This window comes from Motacilla alba, chromosome 4 (genome assembly GCF_015832195.1).
Source record: "Motacilla alba alba isolate MOTALB_02 chromosome 4, Motacilla_alba_V1.0_pri, whole genome shotgun sequence".
Taxonomy (NCBI): domain Eukaryota; kingdom Metazoa; phylum Chordata; class Aves; order Passeriformes; family Motacillidae; genus Motacilla; species Motacilla alba.
Genome location: NC_052019.1, coordinates 44,875,831 through 44,898,810, shown reverse-complemented (window position 1 = coordinate 44,898,810; position 22,980 = coordinate 44,875,831). Strand labels below are relative to the sequence as shown.

The 22,980-nt window shown below is 39.9% G+C and overlaps 1 protein-coding gene across 5 annotated transcripts in view; it reads left to right on the top strand.

Annotated features, from left to right (window-relative positions):
• The first annotated feature begins 5,257 nt into the window (after positions 1-5,257).
• CSGALNACT1 (chondroitin sulfate N-acetylgalactosaminyltransferase 1) overlaps positions 5,258-22,980 on the top strand; it is a 42,053-nt gene continuing 24,330 nt past the window's right edge. Inside the window, exons 1-3 of one of the 5 annotated variants that reach the window (XM_038135783.1) lie at positions 5,258-5,399; positions 5,873-5,941; positions 6,493-6,615. The gene's annotated coding sequence lies outside the window, so the exon portion shown is untranslated. The other 4 variants (XM_038135785.1, XM_038135784.1, XM_038135788.1 and 1 more) reach the window with 4 other exon arrangements.

Here is a 22,980-nt window from a genome sequence, read left to right as displayed (position 1 = left end):
CGGCGCTCCCCGAGCCGGGCTCGCCCGCACTTCCGCCCCACCGTGGCGCGGCGCGGCGCGGGGAGCGCCCTCGCTCGGCGGCGTGAGGGAGCGGGCGCGGGGCTGCGCGGCTGCCGGGCCGCAGCGAGCCGAGCGCTGGTGCGAGCGGCGGCCGAGCGCCGCCCTCCTAAAGCTGGTGTTGCTGCTGCTCAAAGCCCGCTCTGAACGTCCAAGGCGCTGCTGCCTGGGCTAGTGCTTGTCTAAAGTTCTTACAGTCCACTGCTAAAGTCACCACCGGCAAATGCAAAGGAAAATGCACACCTTTCGCCACAGATGTGCATCCACCTTTCAGCAGCTTGGAACAGAGTCTCGCTTCTTATAATTAGACTTTAATGTCAGGACGCTTGATTACAAGCATAACCCTTTATGTTACTTAGCAGGAATTCTCTGTTTCTTTCCTTGTCACTTTCTTCTTTGCTCCTTTCAAGTAGGCTCCTCCTTTCTGATGTTGCGACGGACCTTAGAGACTTTGCACTTGGGGACTTCGACTGATTAAATCCATAAATTACACATTTAAGAACTAGTGCAATAATCCTTTCAGCAAGTAGTTTTAAGATACTTGTAACCTCTCCTACAGGTAAAAGGCAAGGTCCTTGCTTTCCTGCTGAGGTGACTGCGGCCATTCACACAGATACTGTGGCCATTTGTCACCACAGAGAGGTGACAAAGGCACAGCAGAAAGTCAGTTCCTCATAAAACAGACGCCTCTTCTCTTGCTCTTGCTAACAAACTACAAACTGCTGTAGGATGGGACAGGTTCCTAAAAATGGCTTCACAGCCTTGCAATGCGCTGCAAGTGCAGCAATGTTCATCACTGGCCGGTGTGTAGGTCTACCCAGAGCTCTTCCCCATGTGCCTGTGCAGATGTATACAGCCACATTTAATTTAATATAATAATAATAATAATAATAATAATAATAATAATAATAATAATAATAATAATAAATAGTTTTGCATTGTGGGACTGAATATGGTAATAAAGTTGTGTGTTCTGTCTCTTCCTAAACTGCCCAGCAAGAGCTGATGGGCTAGTTGGGGTTCCCCCCATGCTGCTTGTGAGACCAGAATCAGGATGGTGCAGGAGTGAAATGGGTGGGCAGGAGATTACCAAATGTTATTCTGAAAATTAATGGATGTGTGAGGAGTGCCCTGAAAAATTGCTGGTGCAGAATCACCCCTAAGACATCAGCTAGGCAGGAAATCTGGGGGCTTTTTTTTCAAATGAAGTACTGCTGTCTCTTGCAGAGATTTGTTGAATCCTTGCTTCTGCAATCATAATGTGTTTGCCAGTCCACTCAGCCCTTCCAGGCAACGGGAAGTCGAGAGTCTACTTTTGTATGATACAAACAGCATAGCTTCACAGAAGAGAAGAAGTCTGAAGGGGACATAGACAAAGGTGGTTGAGGCTTGGAAGAGTTTAAACTTAAGAATGTACTTACATTCAGGTTGCCCAACCCCTGGACTTAGAAGGTAAAACTGTTTGCTCTGTGATCCTCACATAGATACAAGGCAGGCAGCAGGATCAGACTTGCAGGGGACTGGGGCAAGTGATTCCACTGAGCAAGCTGGAAACACCACTGATGTTTCATTTGTAGATGGGAGGAAGAGGAGCACTGTGCTTCTTCAGAATATGGGAACTGTGTCTGCAACAGGTGACATCAGACTAGCATTTGAATGTACTTGGAACATAAACTTGGTTTTTAGCCAGGCCGACAGTTAAGAGCCACTGCTGTTCTAAACTTGAACTACTGATGTGCCAATGGCATTGCATGCTCCTCTCCCATTCCAGGAGCCAAGCATGTAGGGGTGGTGGGGTTGGGCTATGCCTGTGAGGGTCTGAAGCTTCCTCTCCACTTACAGCGGCATTCCTGAGTTCTTGCCTAGATTGTGCTGTTTGGATTTCCACAGTGCAGGACATGCTGAATCTCAATGTTTTAGCGAGACAATTGGAAGTGCACTCAGCCTCCTTCCTGCAGGAATACAGGACTCAGCTGAAATACCTACACGAGCCTTGTTTTTCAGGAAGAGGCTTTGTGATCTTCTATAGCAGGAAAGAGGCAGCACTGACCTCAAGGCAGTGGCGAAGGATGATTTTTCCCTGGGAGGATTGTCCCATTTCTTGAGGAGGGCCTGTGAGTAACAGAGATAATTCAGGCAGTGTAGCTGATGCAGCACAGGGACAGATGTGTGCAAAGGCCATATTGTAGACCTTGCTGGTAGCGCTTCAAAATCCTTCTGCACCAAAGCAAGTCTTCAGGAGCCAGTAGAGTGTTTGAAAGGTGTTAGGTTGTCACTTGGCAGCGGCAAAGGGCTCTGAATGTCATTCACCACCTTCCAAATTTCTGGATCAGTATAATCCCAGCAGATAGCATTCATTCTGTGTTGGATTTCCTGGCTTGCTGCCATAGGCTGCTGTCACTTACGCAGGACTGGAGTATCTACAGCAAGCCCTAAGGGTGTGTAGGTTGGGTTTTAGGTATGGGATAAAGTGGTCCATGATGTGGCAGTGCAAAGGTTGGGGTAACTGCCGTGCTGAGTGGTGAGGACTTGAACTCATAGCCACTCCTTAGGCCTGGGGAGCAGGAGTTGATGTCTGGCATGGGTAACAAGGAAGCTAAAGCTTTGCATAATACTGAAAAGATTTGAAAGGGGTCATCTTCTTAACATGTTCTGAGTGAGGCCTTGGAGAAGACAGCCTGTGTTGAGCTAGAAGTGTGGTGGAGTCTGTGCAAAAACTAGGAATCATGCAAAAGGTCTTGTTATTTTGTAGATTTTTTTTTGTCAATTCTGTGTCCTTTGCTTTGTGCGGAGGAATTTCTACAGCTACAGCTGACATGAGTTGTCTGGGCTTTCAGTCACTCAGAATGCTCAGTGTCTTCTTTGTCTCTTGCAGCTGAAAGACACTAAATTGAGATTGGCTGACTGGATGATAGATAAGAAGGTGAAAAAAGAAAAAGGAGATTGGGAACCCAAGAGTGGAGCAGCAAAGGATGTATGGAAACCAATACAGCCCTCTCCATAAAGTGATATCCATTAATGACCTCATAGATGGCAATATTATTACAAATGCTTATGTTTTATGTTTCAGCAGATCTGGTGGCTTCTCCCAAAGTGACACAATGGAGATCCTTGACTCTGAAACTGCAGTTGACAGTTGAATCCAAATTATGGCTTCAATGCACTGAGGTTGGCCACAGTCCACTTAATTTCTGTAATAGCCTAAGGCAACTTTTAATAATTGACCTCATTTTCACAGAATCAAAGTAGTTTAGGTTGAAAGGGACATCAGGACATCATCTGCTCCAGCTACTTCCTCCACATGCAAATTAATCTACTTTTATTATGCTAAGATAAACAAAAAATCACTTTCAAGAAAAGAACAAATATTGCCAGTTTCCTTCAGCCTGCAGTTTGACATTGATGAGTGATGGGGAGTCTGGATTTATAGGGGGAAACATTTAGGTAATCTTATGAGCAGGTATTATTATTGTGAGATGTGTTAAAATACCTGCCTAGCTTTTAGGTCTGGGGAACTGAACCAGATTGTAATTATCTTCCCCACAGCACAGACAGAATTATTAATCACTCTACTCTTGTGTGGCCAAATCTACGCCCATATGACTCCAGTGACAGTACAGCTGGGGCTTTGGACACAGTGAATTGTCTGGTGTTGTGAGAACACAGTAAAGCAGCACACTGCTTGGTGTACAAATAGGACCTTCCATTAAATTTACTGGGCTAAAAGCTTAGAAAATGCTGTATTTCACTTCTAAGTTGAAGGTACTTTTTGCAAAAACTTAGTCTGTCATTTATGGAAACACTTTTTAGGAGAGAAATTCATTTTCACCTGGAAGGATTTCAAGAGAAGCTGTTAAACCAGTAATTTTTCCATATAGAAGTTCACTAAGTAGAGAAAGAACACAAATAGAGAGGATTTAACTCCTGCATATACTTCGTTTCCTTCTGCTGCCTTCCCACATATTCAGGCTCATTATGTCCCTGTGGCAACTCCGAAAGATATATAAATAGAAGAGAAAATCTAAATTAACCAGCTGCATATGTTTGTCCCCACTTTTAATTCTGCAGTCACATTGAAAAGTGCATTCCACAGTTTGTATTTTCCCTTTTCTATTCCTGTCCCTTACCAATGCCATTCTTCCTTGCAAGTTCTTTCTGCGCACATGTTGCAGGCATTCATCGCCTTGTCATTTGGAGTGGCACTCATCTCCAAAAACATTGCTGTCTGCAACCCCTTTTTGGGGAAGCCATCACGGGTTGCCTTTGTAGGCAGTGAAGCCCAGAAGGCAGCTGAGCAGACCAGATGCAGGTTGGAGTAGGTTGAACTGTGCTCTGAATGCCTTTGGTTAGGTCTCCATGGCTGGTAAAAGGAATGCTGGGCGGTGTCCTTACCTGCAGAGAGATCTGTGTGGCAGTTTCCTGTATGTGATGATGAGTATGGCTTTACTAATGTTTAAACAGGTTGCTCGGTGTCCTTATTCTGTTCGCCTTATGTACACGGGTTCAGCCCCTAAAGATGTCCTCAGTGATGGAGCCATCATTCGCGGGAGGGACGGTTCACTCTTCCCATGTAGCTGCAGTCTCTGGTGGCTCTCCGAGCTCTCTGCACTACACACAAAGATAGGCAGCAGCATGTGACTACTGATTTCCTTTAGTCAGAGAGCACTGTTGGGGCTACAATGTCCCAATGGAATTGCATTAGAGGTTTCCTCTCTAAGTGCTGTGCCTTTCAGGATTGCTTTCCAACAGCACACTGAATGGTGTAAGTGGGGAAGGGAGTTTTAGCAAGCAGTCATCAATAGCATCCCGCTCTTAAGCCAAGGTAATGATGGCTAGTTTGAGTGTGCCTGCATTTTCCCCAAGTGCAGGCAGGTCTTCTCCCTGAATGCAGGTATGTATACGTGTGCAATTGCCCTCATCATGTGCAGCCAAGCCAGGAGAACTGTATGTTTATAGAAACTGTCCTTAAGAGCGATTGCCTCTTGAAGGAGTAGAGCCCATATAAGAGGAGTGGGACTGTCTCCAGCCAGCCCTGGGAGACGATGCTGAGAGCATATTGAAAAGCTGTCTTCAGCAAAAGCTTGCCAGTTTAACAACTCTGTTCACTGTTCCTATTGCACAGTGGGCTCTTTGACGCAACAGAAAGAGCTGCTTTTTTTTTTTTTTTTTTTGCTTCCTCTTAAATCCGCCTGGCCAATTTAAAGCTTGTGGATATTTCTTCCCCCTCGGGGAAAGCTTATGTGAGGATTTTCTTTTTCAACAGTTCATTCCGTGAAACCATTTTTTTTTTCCTTGTTTGCTGTTAGAAAATGTTGGAGCTGAACATAAGGCTTTCATTGCAGGTCAGTGACTGAACTCTTGACCAAAGCATTTAACATTTGAGTGTCGCTTTGGTAAGCACTGTCGTTTGGGAGGAAAAAGCAAGTTAATAAGGCTGTATCGTGTGAGCCCATGTGTGCCTTCTACTGGAATAGGAATCTTTTTATGTCTCCAGTGTCCGAGTTCTGTGTGGATGAATTTACGATCTTTCTTTTGTAGACAAATGTACTGAATCAATATTTTAGTGAGAATTGAGGTAATATCACAGCTAACTCTATATTATCTAATTCCTGAATGTCTCTACTCCCTTAAAATGCAATAAATCATACTGTGAATTTCAAATTTATAAACTTCTTGTCTTTTTATTTTGCAAGGATTGTGGTTTTGAGTTTTAATTTTTTATTTCTTTTCTGCACACTTTACTGGGAAGTGTTATTTCTTGGCACATGCCGTCTGAAGGAAAGATAGTTATTTGCTATTTTGTATTTCTTTTTAGATTGCTATCAAGGGAACTAAGAAAGGATGTAGGCATATTGTTAATGTCTCTCTTCAAGCTGTATTTGAGGTAAGGCAATTTTTTATCCTTATCTCTGAAATTAGACTATGAAGTAGATGCAGTATTTATTTTCTTTATAGTGGTAAGATTATCCTGTTGCTATTTGTTTTTCTTATTGATAAAATGTGTTTATACTTGTCACAAAACTGTTCCTTCTCTATGTGAGACTTAAAATCCTGTATTTTTATTTCAACAATATCTACTATATATCTGCATGTTCCTATTAGCTTGTGTTCTCTGGATCAATGAAAGATCATTTTTTGTAATTGCTTTGGTTTTGTCCTTCATGCGCATCACTTTGTGTGGGAGTGAGTGAATTTCTTGACCTGGGTGGGCAGTTGTTATACAAACTTCATAAAACTGAGTTTCAAATTGTTTCCACTGTGAATCACTTTCCTTGTAAAAGAATTACTTTTATGGTAATGTTTAACTTGAGTAGAATTGTTTTCAAACATATGCAATGTAGTTTTTGTGTATTCTTTTTTAAGAGCAGTCCAAATAAAATAATTAATCATATCAAGCTGTTTACTTCCTTGTCTACCTAATGTTGTTTCTTACAGGAAGTATATAGCTTTAAAGGGTTGAATCATTATTTATGAGCATCAGAATAGCTGAAAGGTGTCACTGCAACATTGCCCAATGCAACTGCATTGAAAATAGATTTGTGTGGGAAACAACGATTGGTGAGTTATGATTAATGCATGGGGAATTAGAAAATACTATTTCTTGTTCATATTTCTTTTCAAGCAATTTAAGAGCTTGCCATTCAAGGGATGTTAATTTTTCTTTTCTGTATCAAGGTTACAGTTCTTATAATTCAAGATTTTTGCTCATGCTTTCTATAGTTTTCTCATTACTGAAATCAATCCATCTGAATATTTGGGGAATCTCTTACAAGGGGAGTCTGCATCTTTGAAGGCAGACATGCTGTGTCCAGAAACACTTTTCATTTAGCAAAATGTTTTAAATCTATCTTGTTTGGCTCCTCACATCTCTGAAGCTGTTTGCTGTTTGAATTCCACCTAGTGTTAGCTCCATTCAGAAGTGTCCTTTAACAGTTTGTCAAGAGGGTTTTTTTTTTACTTGGGATGGGGTAAGGAATGATAGAGGGCAGAGTTACAAAGTTACAGTGAACTATTTTTAATTTTATAGAACAAAAATATTTACCACTGTAAGCGTTTACAATACTCAAATGAACAAATTAATTCTAAGATGTTTTAAAACCCATTGAGGCTTAACTTTCTTTAATCAACATTACACCAATTGTTATTATTTTCTGTCATCTTATTTTTTGGAGTTAGAAATCCATATCCTGTCACAGTGCAAATACCCACATAAGTCTACAACCTGTTTTCTACTGTCAAAAAACCCCTCTTTTATTCACTATTCTTAAAGTTATCTCAAGTTGAATGTTCCTTAAAAAACTTAAATCTAAGCAGTATAATAAACTAACGCAGTCTTTATAGAGCATGTTTTCTGAATGTTTTTCTGACAAAAATAGATAGGATCTCTGATTCACCATCCCTGGCAGAGGGTGTATTAGGCTGCCCCACTTCCCTTCTGATCTCTGGTTTGTGAGGTAGCCAGTACTGCTTTTCAAATCTTATTAGACTCCCACCATGATGTGTTGACATTTCTATGGACATTACTCTGCCAGAAAACATGAATGGGGAAGGAGGATAAGTGATGTGGGTGGCTTGGTCTGTTCTTTGGGATCTTTGGAGTTGACGCAATATCTTACTGGATTCAATCCTTCTTGCTTCCCAAGAGTTACTGGAAGGTGTTCATTTTTTTCCATGATGTTTGTGGTGTCAGCTTTCTACCTAGTCAGTGTAGCAGAGCTCATGGCTTGCTATATTTCTCTTTGCATGCCCCAAACTGCGTTCCCGTTACCTGGTTAACTGGGTCCTTGTTTTCTTACCTTTTGTGACCTGGTCTGTGTCTTGCCAAGGAAGGGCTAGTTAGTCTAAACCATGCACAAGTCAAGACAGGTTAAGAGGAAATGCGCTATGAACTTTTGTTTGCAACAGTTAAAATCAGCAATGCACTTAGAAACACTTATGAAAGATGTGGACAAAAAACATAAGGCAAAAATGCTGAATCTATTTACACCTAACTTCTATTTTCTTTCACCCTATCCTGCTGACTTGCTCCTCTTCTGACAAAATTTTCTTGTTTGCATGTAGCTTACCTTTTAGCCTCCATCACTTAGTTACCCTCTGGTGAGAGAAAGCTCTGTCACACTGCATCTCTGTCCACACCAGCATACCTCAGGTCATTTTCTGATTCTTGAAGAAACTCTTGTTTTTTATTCAGTTGCACTACAAAAGTTTTCAGACAGTGCAGTGTTAATCTTTCATCCCCAACTGTTTGTGTCTACCCAGATAAGATGTCATCATTGTCCTTAATGGTTTCCTTATTAGAGACTCTCAGATATCTTTATTAGTGTAGGTGTTACATTCTTATACTTGACTGGTTAGTCAAAATAGCAGTAAATGTCTTCACCTCCCTTTGGGACTTAGTTTTCAGAAAAAATGTCTTTGTGGTGAGCTGTATTCTCTACCAATGAGTAAATTAACACATTCAATGTTGTGCAGAGCTCTGTCTTTCTTCTGACACGGAGACAGAAAGTTGATTGTCAGAAGATAGCAGAGAGCTGTGTGTTTTTTTGGTTTTGTTAAGGTACCTCAGTTTTAGAGTAGTTACAGTTCTGGATTCTGTTTTCAGGTTCATCATCAACAGGTTTATGGTTTTAGGCTAAACTGTACTATGCTAGCCCAGTTCCATGACAATGGGGATGGTCTTAAGAGTACATTAGCATTGAACATTGTTTAAGGATCCTCTGTTTCCAACCCTGCTGCCATAGGCAAGGACACCTTCCACTAGATCAGGTTGCATTGCCTTGATAACACAGAAATGTTACTCAGTCACTTGGACATGAGCATCATCCTCCTAAAGTAATAGAACAGTGATAGAAACTCTACTGAAGTTAAATCCTCAGAACTGTTTTCTCCTTTTCCTTCTCCATTGTGTGTCTGACAGTTTGGCAATTTACTGGCAAGAAGACATGGAACAATATACACTCCAACAACCTTGGAACAGTATGTAGATGCCCCTGGGAATTGTTTCTACTGGAGATGGTTGGGCAGCAAGAGGTTTCTGGCTTGCTATTTCTTAAAAGAATTTTTTTTTTATAGCTGAGGCTATAAATAGTTGACAGTTCTTAAATTGAATAATCCCAGCTTCCTTTCCAGAATAAGAAACTGGATCAAGATTTTCCAAGCCAAAAGTCTGCAGCCCAGTATATCTATTAATAATCTGCTTATAATGTTGCTCAGATTTTGAGGCAATTCTCTTATTGTTCCTGTTTTGTGTATGGTGAAAAGACTCACACAGAATCTTGCCAGTGGGCCAGTGGCAGAACCAAAAGCTGGACTTATATGTCCTGCATCTGAGGTCAGAATTTTGCCTAGTAGATTATGTTTTATTTTTAGCCATATTTAGAAATCAGAATCACTTAGTTTTCAAACTAGCTGAGCAATCTGTAACTCCACCTGGTTTACTAAGAGATAATTTCTTTTGAAAGTGGGATTAATAAAGAATTACAGGCCAAAATGTTCAAACCACAGGAGTGATTGAATGTCCAAAGGTCTCCCACGCACATGCACCAAGGCCAAGAGCTTCAGAGAGTTTCATGTTACCCAGAGCCAGTACTGATGGTCAGTAGTTTGTGTTGAACTCACATCTTTTGCTGGGATGTGAATGGTGAAAGGTAAGGAGATGTTATGTCACCTGTGCTGCCATTCCTGATACCAAGATGGTACTTCAACTACATCTGGGAGGGCAGAACATTTCAGTCTTAAAAGTGGGATTTTTATACTTGTACAACTTTAAGATTTTTTCAGCATTTTCCCCTATGAATTGATTTAATAGAAGGTAGTTAGGAAAGTGCTGGCCATGATCATAACAGAGTTAGACAGAGCTATATGTGCCAGGGATCAATGGTAATCACTCAGTGAACCAAGTGGCTTCCAGTTTTGAAGGGTGCATTTTTATTTTTTAGCTTTTGTTGCCAGTCACCCAACCCCTGATAGAACAGTTAGATTTCAACTTCCCCAGACCAGAGTATGTCTATATTTGAGTTCTTTGCGTTTATGTATCCTACAACTGATATTTTCATTAACATTTACAATGACCACGTACGTACCGACTTTCTTCACAGAGGAAAACTTTGAGTCATATTGATTTTGAAAGGAGGAGCTTTACATCAAGTAGTCTTTCCCATGTGTGCTTTCAATGTGGAGCCAGTATTTTAGAAAAGCATTCCTCTTCAGTTAAAATAGTCTGAAAATAGAGGTAACAGTTTTGAAACACCCTTTGTACAGGAAACTTTGTATTATTTTATTTGTGAGAAGGTGTAGCCTTTAGATTTCAGGAAAGAGATTTTAAATAAACTTTAGGAAAACTTGTAAAAAGCTATTAGCAAAATATACAGTGGTGTGCATAGTGAATCATGTTACCTGCGCTGCTTTTTTCTCATCATACTGCTATTAAGTAAAAAAACTGTCTGAAGGGAATATATAACACATCATAATGTTACCTCTAATCCTCACAAATTTAAACAGAAATATTTTAAATTAATGAACTTACTGTGAAAGTAGTTGTTGCTAGCTTAAAAATTGATACAGAGATTTGTTTGAGCCACAGGGATAGAAAACATGACACTAACCTTTCAATTTACAGGATAGTGTAAGGTGATTTTATGAGATAAAATTCAGTGGTGAAGTTTTCTGATGCTTAATTGAACCATGTATATAAATTTATGAATTAATAAGCTACTCCAAAAATATAGTGGCTTTCTCTGAAAATTGTTCAGGAAATGAAAAGCACTTACGTAATGATACAGGAATGAAAGGAAAATTTCTTACCATTAGAGAAAGGAAAATAAAGCTTCACTCTAAAATCCTTAGGAACTAACTACACTAGGAAACTAGATCTTGGCAAATGTAAGGTACCTGCAGAACTGTTTTGAGAGCATATCTCAGAAACCCTTAAAAGTATTGTTATGAATTGGTGGCCCTAGGTTTCAGATGAGGACAAAAAATGTTTAGAATTCAATGGGCACGGATGTTTGCATTTGTCCAGTGCGGTTTAGACTTAATTTTTCTTCCTTGCTATTGGATCTGCCTTTTGCTATGACAGCCAGGTAGAAGAAGCTGAAGAAGGTTGCTGTTACATACCTTGTTTGCCCGCAATTCCAGGGAGTGGCAGGAGAGACAGAGCTATATGGGATGCCTGGATGTGCTGTGTATTCCAACTGCAGGAGTATGTGGGAAGCAGAGCACTTCAATTTCACCAAAGAACCTCTTATGCTGGAGTGCTGGTTCTTCCTGGTTAGCACAGGTGGGCAAGTGAGCCACGTCCAAGGAAAATGTAAGCTTTTTTTAGAGATTTTACAGATGTATGTGACAGAATTTTTCCAGTAAATTCAGGGCCGTAATTTTCTTACTTTCTTTCAAGCAGTTCATCTGCTGGAGTTTGTGAAAACAGGCTCATCTGGTGGTAAAGCTTTTTGGTTTTCCAAGGGTACTTGTCTATTTCTCATACTCTAATTAGAATCTTTTGGGCTATTAACTACTACTAAGGTCAAAGCTTCAGAGCCCAAGTAAAAAATCTTATCTGGCAGCTACTTAGTAATCTTGTAAACCTATTAAACATCGAGAGCAAAAGAGACAGAAAGGTGTGAATTAGAGTTATGAATTAGGATTTAAAAATAAAATCTCAATTTTACCTCTTTCCTAGGAGAAAGGAGCCTGTAAAATGCATTTGAAAAGGCTTTGTATCTCAGTTGGAACCCTCTGGCATTTTACTGAAGTAATCTTCATTTGTTTTCTAACCTCCATCACTGATATCAAGGATTTTTCACTTGTTTAATATTACACTATGATTTCACTTTCATGCAACGCCAGCATGCCCTTTATGTGGGTCACATATTCCTTGTCCTCCTCTATATTGGTCTAGGATTTCTAATTATTTCCATATTCATGGAGCTCAGTCACTACACAGCCAATTGAAACAGGCAGGCTGCTCAATGTCTTTTCCACTCCAGGAGTAATTTAATCAGGGAGTGACTGCATTATTTTTTCAGAGAGCTGAACTGTGCGTGACAGGTGATCTGCAGCGGAGAAGAGCCTCATTATTAAAAGGCTTAGACGTTCCATGCCATTTGTGCTTCTGTGACCTGTAGTGCAGCTAACGGTACCGTCCTGATGTTTTTTCTCATATGCATGATTCAAATGTAGTCAGCTAGAGGAGGTAGAAAAGAGGATGGATGAATCAGGGGACTGTATTTATGCTGCATGAGACTGAGTTTCAAAGATATTGCGTCCTGTGAGATCCTTCATCGCTGCTGTATTTGTTTTGCAGAAGTGCTGGTACTCACAGAGAAGATTAAGTGTATTTCTTTAGTTTCCCTCTGAAGTTCCATCCTGGAATCTAACATAAAATTTTGATATTGGTACATTCCCACATAAATATTTCAACTTTCATAAAGCGGCAAAGGAGAGATTTGGCTGTGGGGGAAAAGTCACCAGGGAGTCCTTGCATCCATTATAATCTTCATCTGGGCTGATTAATGTGCTCAAACAACCAGAGGGAATAGATAAACCTTGGCTGTCACAGGTGCCTTAGATCCATAAGGATTTCCTTCCACTGAGAAGAGCCAAATGGATGTCCCTTGCTATCAAAGGGAGTCCAAGGGAAGGGTAAGCTCTTTTCCAGAGTTACCAAGGAAAGAGAGAAGGTGTGGGTGAGGCAGATCACAGAGTCCTGGTGTCATAAATAACTGTGGTGTGTCAATTTCTTGCTGCTGGGGACTGTTATTTAGATGAACATCAGGTATAGGTGACAACTACATTTTTCTTTGGAGTCCTTGGGCTGGATTACAAGCTTGTGGGTGTGATTTCATGATGGAAGAATGACACAGGTGAGGTGAGCATCGCTTTGGGAGTGCCACTGCAAAACTGTCCTGAGGTCCCCCTTCAAACTGGTATTGTATGATTATATGATTATATGATTGCTCAATAAGACTTTTTTTGCTGTTTCTTTTAGGAGTTGTGTTTTCACTTTTATATTGTCTTTCAAAAAAATAGAAATTGAAAAAATCTATGGATTCAAACAATGAGAGTCAAATTGTGTCCACAGCTCCTCTCAGCTGAGTATGCACCATCATTAAGGTGACTGGTGATAAAATCATCTGACTCTTAAAGTCACAGAGTCAGTTAGACTCTGTCTAACTGATACTTGAACCTTTACAGTGGCATGTTAAAAGCTTTCATGTTGGTCTAGACTTCTTTAGTTTCTTGTTTCTTCACTGCAGCTACCATGGGCATCTCCAGTCTGGGTACATTTTCCCCCTCCTATTTGAACTAAATAGACATTTTCCAATTAATATCTATGATAACATAACTGTAGAGAGGGGAAAACTCACAGCTTCTAGAGGTGATATTCTGATCTAGAGGTGAATTCTGCTCTTTCACCTTGAGATTTTTGGAGAAGCAGTATTCAGCATGTTCATAATGATGCTAACTCTTACACTGCTAGGGTTGAATCTGGATTGTCCAGTTCCTGATGCATTTCAGTTCAATATCTTGTTAAGCTTCCTTGCATGATAGTCAGTGAAGAGAAGAAGCCACAGAAAGTTATTTCATCTTAAGTACATATCCACTTCTGTTTATTTTCATCATCTTACCTAAATGCATAATACAGTGGGCATCATCATTATTGTCTTTGCTACAGCTAGAAATATCACAAAGAAGACAGGGAAATGACTTGCATGGGATCATCTTACCTTCTTACCTATGCTGCTGTTCAGTCCCATAACATAGTGACATATATATCTGTCATCTAGGAATTGATGAGGACTATCTTCCAGATCAGTTTCCAGACTCTTTTGCCTTTGGAAAGATATTGGAACCTGCATGTGGTGACCTACAAAGTGCAGTAGTGTTTTGGAAAATTCTGATGTGCTGCATGCTGATCGCCTCAATGCACTAAGAGCTTTTGCTCTTTCTTACAGTGTTCTTTTGTTTTTACTCCATGGGATTTCTTCAAGAAAGGACTTATTTCCCTACGTGAAGGCTGTAGTGTACTTTTGCCTGCTGAATGATACAACTTCTGAGCTGTTTCTCCTCAGCTTATGGTACACACTTCCTACTAAACTTTTGGTTTTTCTCATCAAACTGATGCGTATGGTCAGTAGCAGTTCAAGGCAAACATTTCAGATCTCTTAGGACTGAAACAACAAAGCCAAGCCAAAAAACTGTTACCAGACTTTTTATATTGCACAGGGCAATTTTCATTCAGCTATACCTATTTTCTGGATAAATATTTATTTGTTTTCCCCGGATATTATATATTTTTCTTAATTTTGATATCTTTTTAATTTTTTATCCTCTTTCATCTTGCTGGTCATCCAGATTAAAATGAATTCACTTTCATTCCCAAGATTGTATCAAGGTAGAGGAGAAGAATTCCTAAATTGCATTGTTTTTCAGATCAGAAAGTTACTATGACATGAAAACTTATCAGTAGAGAAGATCTGTTGCAATTCACAGAGGAAAAAACAGCTGATGTCTTTGTGTTGTGATACCTATGTCAAAATTAAGGCCCAACTCTGCATTTGATTCTACATAAGCTGTAGCTAGAATTGGATTTTTGACAGTCTCCCAAGCTAAAACTGACACAGAGGTGCCTTTGTTTTCACAAGTTCCAAAATAGCTGTTTTAAAATTAATCCAGAGAAGGCTGAGGTGATACAGGAGGTAACACAGAAATGAAAAGCTTCTGTTTTGCCCAGTGTATTATTCATCAAGCCTAGGATACCAAACTGGGCTGCAGTATCACCACTCTTATATATTGACACTTATTGTCAATACTGCACTTCTGTGTTCTCATCTATTGAATAATCCTATTTAATGCCCAGAAATGTCAATTTATACTGAAATCTGGTAGGTCCCAGTAATTTAATTTTGACTCCTGCTGAGACAAGACAGCGATTGTATGTTGTTATGTTTCTGTCTTTTTGGTGCTTCATACTTTGTGTCCTCCTACCTGTCTCCAGAACACAGTCTCTTATGCTGAGTATCTGCTTTGGTCCAGGTTTTCACCAAGTGGACAACCTGCCTTTTAGGCTGGCCTAAATTGTGATGTACTTCCCACAGTAATTTTCATCTTTCCTCAGGTGTTTCAGTATGTGCAGTCCTGGCAGTCTGGACTTGAAATTTCTTTCCAGGGTTCATTTGATTTCTCCTATTTTTTCCTCTGTCTTGATGTCTGATTAGTTTGATACAGTTCACCAAACTGTATTGTGACGCTAACTGCATTATCTCTGAGTAATCCAAGACATGCAGATCGATATTTGATTTTCAGTGGAATAGTAACTGGGGAAGAGGTCTGGTTTGTCTCCACAAATATATTCAGATGCAACCTATATTGTCATACATTATTTGTGCAAGGATAGGCTGAAAAGCTTTTGAAAGATGGAAAATAATAATAAATTCCCATGAAGTGATGTTGGGGTGCATGGCAAACAGTGCAGATATGTGCCATGGCCCTGAACTTCCACATGGTAGAAGGAAACACAGTGAGGCTGACGGAGATCAAAGTAACACTGATAACCTGTAAAGAACTGGCAAGATCCTCTTCAGTTTCTGCAGAGGAATCTGGATTCAAGCTTTTTAGGGATGTTTACTGTTCTCTATCTCAGGAGCTCAGTTAGGAATCCAGAGTACTGAGCTGAGGTATGCTTTTGGTCAGAGAGCAAGCGCAATTTTTTGCCAGAAATTTCCTCAGAAAATGATTATTCCATATGGCTTGTGGGAGATATCTAGGCTATGTTTTGACCTTATATTTCAGGCTCTGTTGCTGCTCACCATGGCAATGGGAACATAAGTGGGGAAGTGGTTGTAAATAAGCACTGATACCTTTGATTCATCTGCATCACAGGACAGGTGACTAGGAGTGTCTGAAGTACAGAGCTATGGGCCTGGGGAGGGAGGCAGACAGTCAAAAGTGTACGGGGAGGCAGAAAGCCAGATAGAGACACCTACCTAGGGTCAGAGAGAAGGACTAAGCTTTCTAAGATGAAGATATGTGGGGATGTGGCCTTTCTGATGCTTTCTTTTTTTCCTGTCCTGGTTTATTAAGTTCCAGTGAACAAATAAAATATGCTCTCTTTTTGATGTAGCTTGGCTGAATCACTACATTTCACAACAGTCAGAGGTGCCCAGAAAGTTTGTTGCGGCTGGATTCAGGCCTATTGGACTTGCTCAGATAAATACACTTGGTGGAAAGAGGAGTGTTAAGAGCTTTCTAACCCAGCCTACCTTTTGGAAGAACAAAAGCTGGTAGAGGCTGCACAGGGAAAATAAGAGAGCAAATTGAGTGAGAGTCCCTGTGCACTCATCGCTCCTTCCTGGGAAGAGGTGTGGTTCTTGTCCAGGCCCTGTTGAGCTCTCTAAGTCTTTCCTGATGTTCTCTGCAGATATATAGGTCTTGAAAATGTGGGGAGTTTTGTTGTTTTGTTAGGTTTTTTTTCCTAAACACATTTCAGAATCCAGGCCAGCTGGTACAGCTGCTTCCCTTCAGCAAAACCGCTTCAAACCATGTTGAGGTTTTGTGGCTCTTTGTAGCTGCAAACTTACTCACAGCCAATTTCCTCACTTTACAAGGGTATTTTAGCAACACAGTAATTCTAAGTGGTTCCACAAATGCCCTCATCTTTTGTCTCCATTTGTTTACTCCTCACTTCTTTCTTCCAAACATGTCTTTCCATCCCTTTAGCAAAGCAAAGTGAGTCCATAGTACTCCAACAAAGGTATATCAATCCTGATGGAGGAGACTGGAGGAGTGCTTGAGGACCCAGTCCTTTCTGATTCCGAGGATGAAGGTTTCAGGTTTAAGCAGAGTGCTTTGTTTTCTCACAACCATACGGCTTGCGTGCATGTGGTCTGAGCAGTAAGCATCAGCAATCAGAGCCTGCAAACTGCCTGATGCATTAGGAAGTCTAGACTGTGCTGCTTGTTTACTTGGATTGTAAATGTCATCTTGGCAAGTGATCTCCTGTCTTGCATACACAGTTTGTAAGTTGATTGCTGAGCTTAAATGGCATCAGCTGGGTAATGAATTTTAAGGTTTGTGTTCTGTTCTTTAGTGACCCTGTGCACATGGTATGAAGGTGAAAAGCACCTCTGAAGCTCCTTTCAATGTTCAATCACAGTGTATGTGCTGAGCTAATCAGAGGGATTTGATGTTTTGGTATTGAATAGATTAACCAAGGACTAAAAAAATTAATGCTGTAATTTTCAATGAAGTCAGGGCATGGACTGGTCTAAGTAATGGTTCTGGTCAGATGGTCTACTTGCAATGCTTGCAATGTTCATTAATAGCAGTTACTACTGCTGCACTGATGTTTTGGACTGACAAAATGCTTTGCAAAGAATCAGTACTGATTGACATTCAGCAGAGAATACTGTTCTATGTCTTGAAAAGAACTTTTTTTTTTCCTCTAAAAATGAAATTAAAACTTCCATAACAAATCATTATGACCTTGGTAATAATTTAGTTTTTCCATTTAGCTGATAAATAGATACTCTTTGCATTTTTTTTTCTTTCAGGTAATTTGGGAAATAAGACAAAGCCAAAGTCTCCTGATCCCCAATCACAATGGCATTCCATAATAAAAGGGAAAATTGTTGAGAACATGCCCGCTCATAAGGGGGAAAGTAGCAAAAGTTAACTAAGTGTATCCAGCTATAAGGCTTTAAAAATAATTTTCATGTTGTGTCTGCACCTTTGAAATCTACCAAGGATGCATAAAATCAGATGTGTGAAAATGTTTGCTTTCCATCACTACAGCTGATTTGCTTTTAGTAAAAAATTACAATTTGTAAATTCTTTCTCATTTGATTTCTCAGTAGTTACTGAAGTCAACGGTGTGACTTCCTCATGTTATCTGACAAGTATTAATAAAGTATTGTGTCAGTGTTCCTGATTTTATGTTCCCTTGAATACAGAGTATTTTGTCTCTGTCACAGGTAAGTGTGTCTTGATCATTTTCAGTTACAGTAGAACTAGTACTACACATTACAAATGTTCCTCTTCTAGTATCATGTCATCATTACCTTAACTCCTTGTGGAACTTCCCTTTTTTCAAAGGAAAAAAAAAAGTGACCATCCCAGTAATATCCTTTTTGTAAGATTTTTTTTTGGTTACATGTTTCCATATCTCTCTAATGAAATTCAAAGTTGAGGTCTGCTTTCACAGTGAACCATCTCCTTTTAGCATCTCTTTTCAAGTAGTCTGTGCACTGTTTTAGTTGTGTGAGAAACTTTATCTAGACACCTCATTGCCACCCTGATGAAAAAAATCAGTGTATCCTTTAGAAAGCTTCCTCAGTGTTCCCAGGGATGGATGCAGTGTTTCCAGCTGAGATTGACCAGGTGTTTATTACAGCAGGAAATGGCCGTGCTGGGGTAGCACTTGCACATGCACTTCTGGTGTAGAAAGTGTTTAAACTGTGCTGTCTTCTGCAGGGGTGGGGGGGGGTGGAAGCATTTTCTCATCATTTTGTGATTTTTTTCTAGTCAGCTTTGCAGACTGAAGTGGATCACACCTGAGAACTGACCTGTCTAATGAGTCTAGCCTGCATCTTGCAGTGTTGTGCTAAAGTGTGTGTTTGAGCTGAGGGATGGCTGTGTTTTGCCAGTGATTTAGAGCGTGAGCAGTTGAACTTCATTTCTTTTCAGGTCATAAAATGTGCTGGTAACAAATGCTCTATTGCATGAGGCTCTAGTGCAGTGTGTACTCAGAGAAAGGCTCTTAGATTGAGCTACTCTGCAAAAGGAGGCTGCATAAAAGAAAGTCTTCCCACTCATTACATCTAGTTGTCTTTAGTTTTGCCCCCTTTGGCTGGACATAAGGGACCCATACCTAGAGGGACTTCCGTGTTCAGTTCAGCATCTGAGGAAGCCACTTCTCAGCTGCTCCTTTTGTCTCTCTTCAGGCTGGGAATCCTTTTCTGCCTGTGCTAATGGATATAGAAGGCCTATCCTATAACTGCAGCCTGGGGGTTTTGTGTGTAGCTGCACTCCTTAAACTGCAACTTTCTGCTTATAAAAGAGAATGTGCTTGGAGGGAGTGAATTTCATAGGGCATCTCTTCTGGAAGTCAAGGAGTGTGTAGAGCCTCCACATAACAAATGGTGCACACATCAAAATAGTCATCCTGGGGGTGTGCCATTCTTAAATGAAGGAGGTGGAAAATGATGTTGTGAGATCATGGCATGGGTATTTACCTCACATTTGCTCTTCAAATTCCTCCTAGTGCTCCTGTGTGACAGACTCACGTGAAATTCCAGATCTGCCAACAAATGAGGAACCTCACTGTGTAGCTGCAATATGTGCACAGTATTTAGTTTTAAACTCCTGATTTTAAAGGCTAGATGAAATTACAGAGTTCTAATTTCAAGGTATTTACCATTTTCTTACCCTTTTTCCTCTGGGCTGGAGTCATAGTTTGTACCATATTTAAGGTTTCCAGGCTGATTGCCAGCACTAACGCGTCATTTCAGTAGACCAGCCAAGTTGGTTCTGCCAGGGCCTCTGAAGTAGCCTGCACATCTGTTAGGGAGAAAGAAGAAGCTATGGACCACCATCTGGTATTTGATGCCTTACTGTCATAACAGATTCATTGAGAGCCTAACTGGACCTAACTTCTACTGTGCAAAGTGTTGAACAGTAAGGAACACAATTGTTCTGGGAAGGTTTGCTGTGTAGAAACAGAAAATGGGTAGGAAAAACAGCTAGAGAATGTGCAAGGAGTGATAGGAAATTGTGTAGCTTTCATCTAGAGTAGACCCCACTGCCTGGGAGCCTGGACATTCTGAAAAGAATGCAGCAAGACCCCAGGTAGAGCAGTTGGCTCTAACATCACTGATAATGATGACAATATTTGCCTCTGGAAGTTGGGATTAAATTGCTTTATTTCTTTAACCATCTGTTTGAAATAGCTTCTTACCATCTTTTTTCTTTCATCCACAAATTACTTTTATATCAATATGCCACATTTTGCTGTTCTAAGAGCTTCTCAAAGGCTTGCTATTTTTAGGCTTGTAATAATGGATGTGTGCATGACTCCTCAGCTGGCAAGCAGCTTGTTAACTCAGACTGGTGCCTGGTTCTTGCATCTTTTTATATTTTGAGTCAACTGTATCTTTTGAGGTAGAATATCTGAAATAAAGCAGAAGTAGGTGTATAAAACGAAAGAGGAGGCCAAAACCATCTGATTTTCATTATTTTCTTTCCCTTTTCTGCTGAGTGCATCTTGGGTTTGTTGGACTTGCCAGAGACACACTGAACTATTGCACTGTACAGATTGGCTGATGTCTTGTAATCCTGTAAATGTAACTGAAGTTAGAAATAAACTGAATAAACAGTAGGACACTGGATTAGTCTTACAGGGGTCAAGTCAGTGTGTAAAAACTATCAGGAGGGTTTCCACTCCATAGCATATTACCTTAGTTCAGTTGTGGCGGTAATGAACACACTGTAATTATGTAAAATAAGTTAATTGGCATTGTGTGATGATGGCTCTTCAGGTGATTGAGTTAGCCAGGTAAATTCCCTGGGCTCCCATCAGGAATGTGGGTAGATGGAGTCCAGAAGACAATTCAGGAGGTAAGTGCAGGAGCCTGACCTTGGGTAATGTAATAAATGAGATCTCTCAGCAGCATGTCTCTTACAGTAAACAAGGGAGAGTTCTGTCTAGGATTGTCTGTAAGATAATAATGTTCTTTGAACTTTCCAGTTATTTACATATAATACACTTTTCTTTGTCCTTTTTGACTGCAACTTAATAGAGTCACGTGAAGTACTGATCGAGAAGAGTAGCTATTGAAATTGGTTGTCCTCTTTCAGAAGTAGCTAAAAGCAGTACCTAAACATGTAGTAGTATGCAACTTCTCTGACAAGGAGATGGGAAAATACCAATTTTGAAGCAATGGAAGTCAAAATCAGGGTAAAAATCCAGAGGAGTAATGAAGGAAAGTAACATTTTCCAAACAGAAGAATTGTATCATGTGCATATCTGCAAAAACACAAACTTATGCTTAGGGAATAAATTGATCATCAAAATCACAAATTTATGGTCAGGGAATAGATTGATCATCAAAATCACAAACATTAAAAATACTTCTTTGCTATACAAGATCTTTTTTTCACCTTCCAAAGCACTTGGTATCCTCTAAGAGATGCAATGTAAACCGTTACATAGATGGCTGATGTCATCTGCTCTATAAGGCAGTTTTTCTTAACTGTATTTTCCTTTAGGAACATAGGGATTTCCCACAGCTTCTTCAGTTTCACTGAGTTTTTGTCATGCTTTCAATGCAAAGTTTGTTGTCAAGGGTACGTGCCACAGGAGAGAATTAAACCACCAAAATCCCCTGTGCATGCCCTAACCTAGTGCTTAAAAATTCTCCCTCTCTGTGAATTTTGTTTAAACCAGGTATGACTTGCTTTTTATCACATGGTCCACATCCACATGCTGACACCAGTTGCTCATATTTCATTCTTTCCTGTAGGAACTTTCAGCTGCTGTTTAACAACTAACATATTCCACCAACAGTTACTTTCCTTCCTCTTTTAGACAAAAGGCTGTTAAATTCTCTTGACATTTGTCCTTAAGATGCCAGTCCTGGAAAACTCTGACTGTTATTTTGACTGCGGTTGGAAAAAGGAGATGCTTTTACATCCATAGGAGAATGACTTTTCTTTTTGGGACTAATGAACTAATTGTAGTGAGACATTTCACTGCTGTTTCTAATAGCCCTTGTTGAACCCTTGTTTTGTGGTAATAGAACAACACAGGGAAAGAAAGCAGTGGAGATGTAGGGAGTTAAACTGAGTTAAGCTGCCATGAGCTGGTGCTGAAAATTGTATGATTTTAATAATCCACAGAGAATTGTGGAATATTAAAAGGAGGCAAAGGGAGAAAACTGTGAAGGCACAGCAGCAATTTATTCTTTTTATTTCATTAGCTTACATAGCTATGCCAGCATACATCCTAGCCAATCTTTGTTAAAATAAAAATAATGCCGTCATCTGCAGACAGGTTTCCATGTGGAGAGAAACAAAGACTCAGTAGCAGGAAGCTTCAACTCATAAGGAAATTTATTGTCTTCAAGTATTCTAGTAGGCGATGAGATTACACTTTTATCTCTATTCCCGTTTTCTGAAAAACGTTGCACCTAAGGAACAAGGATAAGCAGAAAACTGTTTTCTTTAAAAAAATTAACTATCCTTAAAAAAAAAAATTGTTTGCATCAGCTTTGATACAAAGCTACATTAAAAGTCAGATACTTTCATGGTACAATGAGGAAAAATGTTAGAGAGTAAGATCATATTGTGTGCATTATTTCATAACTTCACATGAAATGGTTTTGCTTCTGATTGAAGCCTGAAGTTCTTTCAAGGGATAGGCTTTTTGGAACTTTTCAGGAAATGCTGAGCTGACTGCAGGGTGTACCTCTCCTGCTTAAGAAAAGGGGAAAAAGGATAGCTCTTGCTGATAGGGGAAACTGGCTTTACTTATGTCGTCAATCAGCTCTGTGTTAGAGAACCAGAATGCCTCTTGTGTAAACTGTTAACATTTAATGTATTTCTAACTGAATGACTGGGTTTAAGAACTTTTGACAATATGCAATAGCTGCAATTAAAATCTCCTTAATAAACTACAGTTTTCATCCCAGATACCAATACAGTCAATAAGAGAACTGAAATTTCTTAAGGACCAATGAGAAATTATGCTTATGGCTGTAATTTGGTATATCAGAGAGGAGTAAAATAGAATATCAGACTGCTTCTTTGAATTGAGGTATCTTAGAAAGAAATTGAAAAGTAGATCCCATTTTTAATATGAGCACCAGAGATGAAAACTTAATCAAAGTAATTGTGATCAGGTGTCTTATTAACACTTGAAAATGTGGCTTG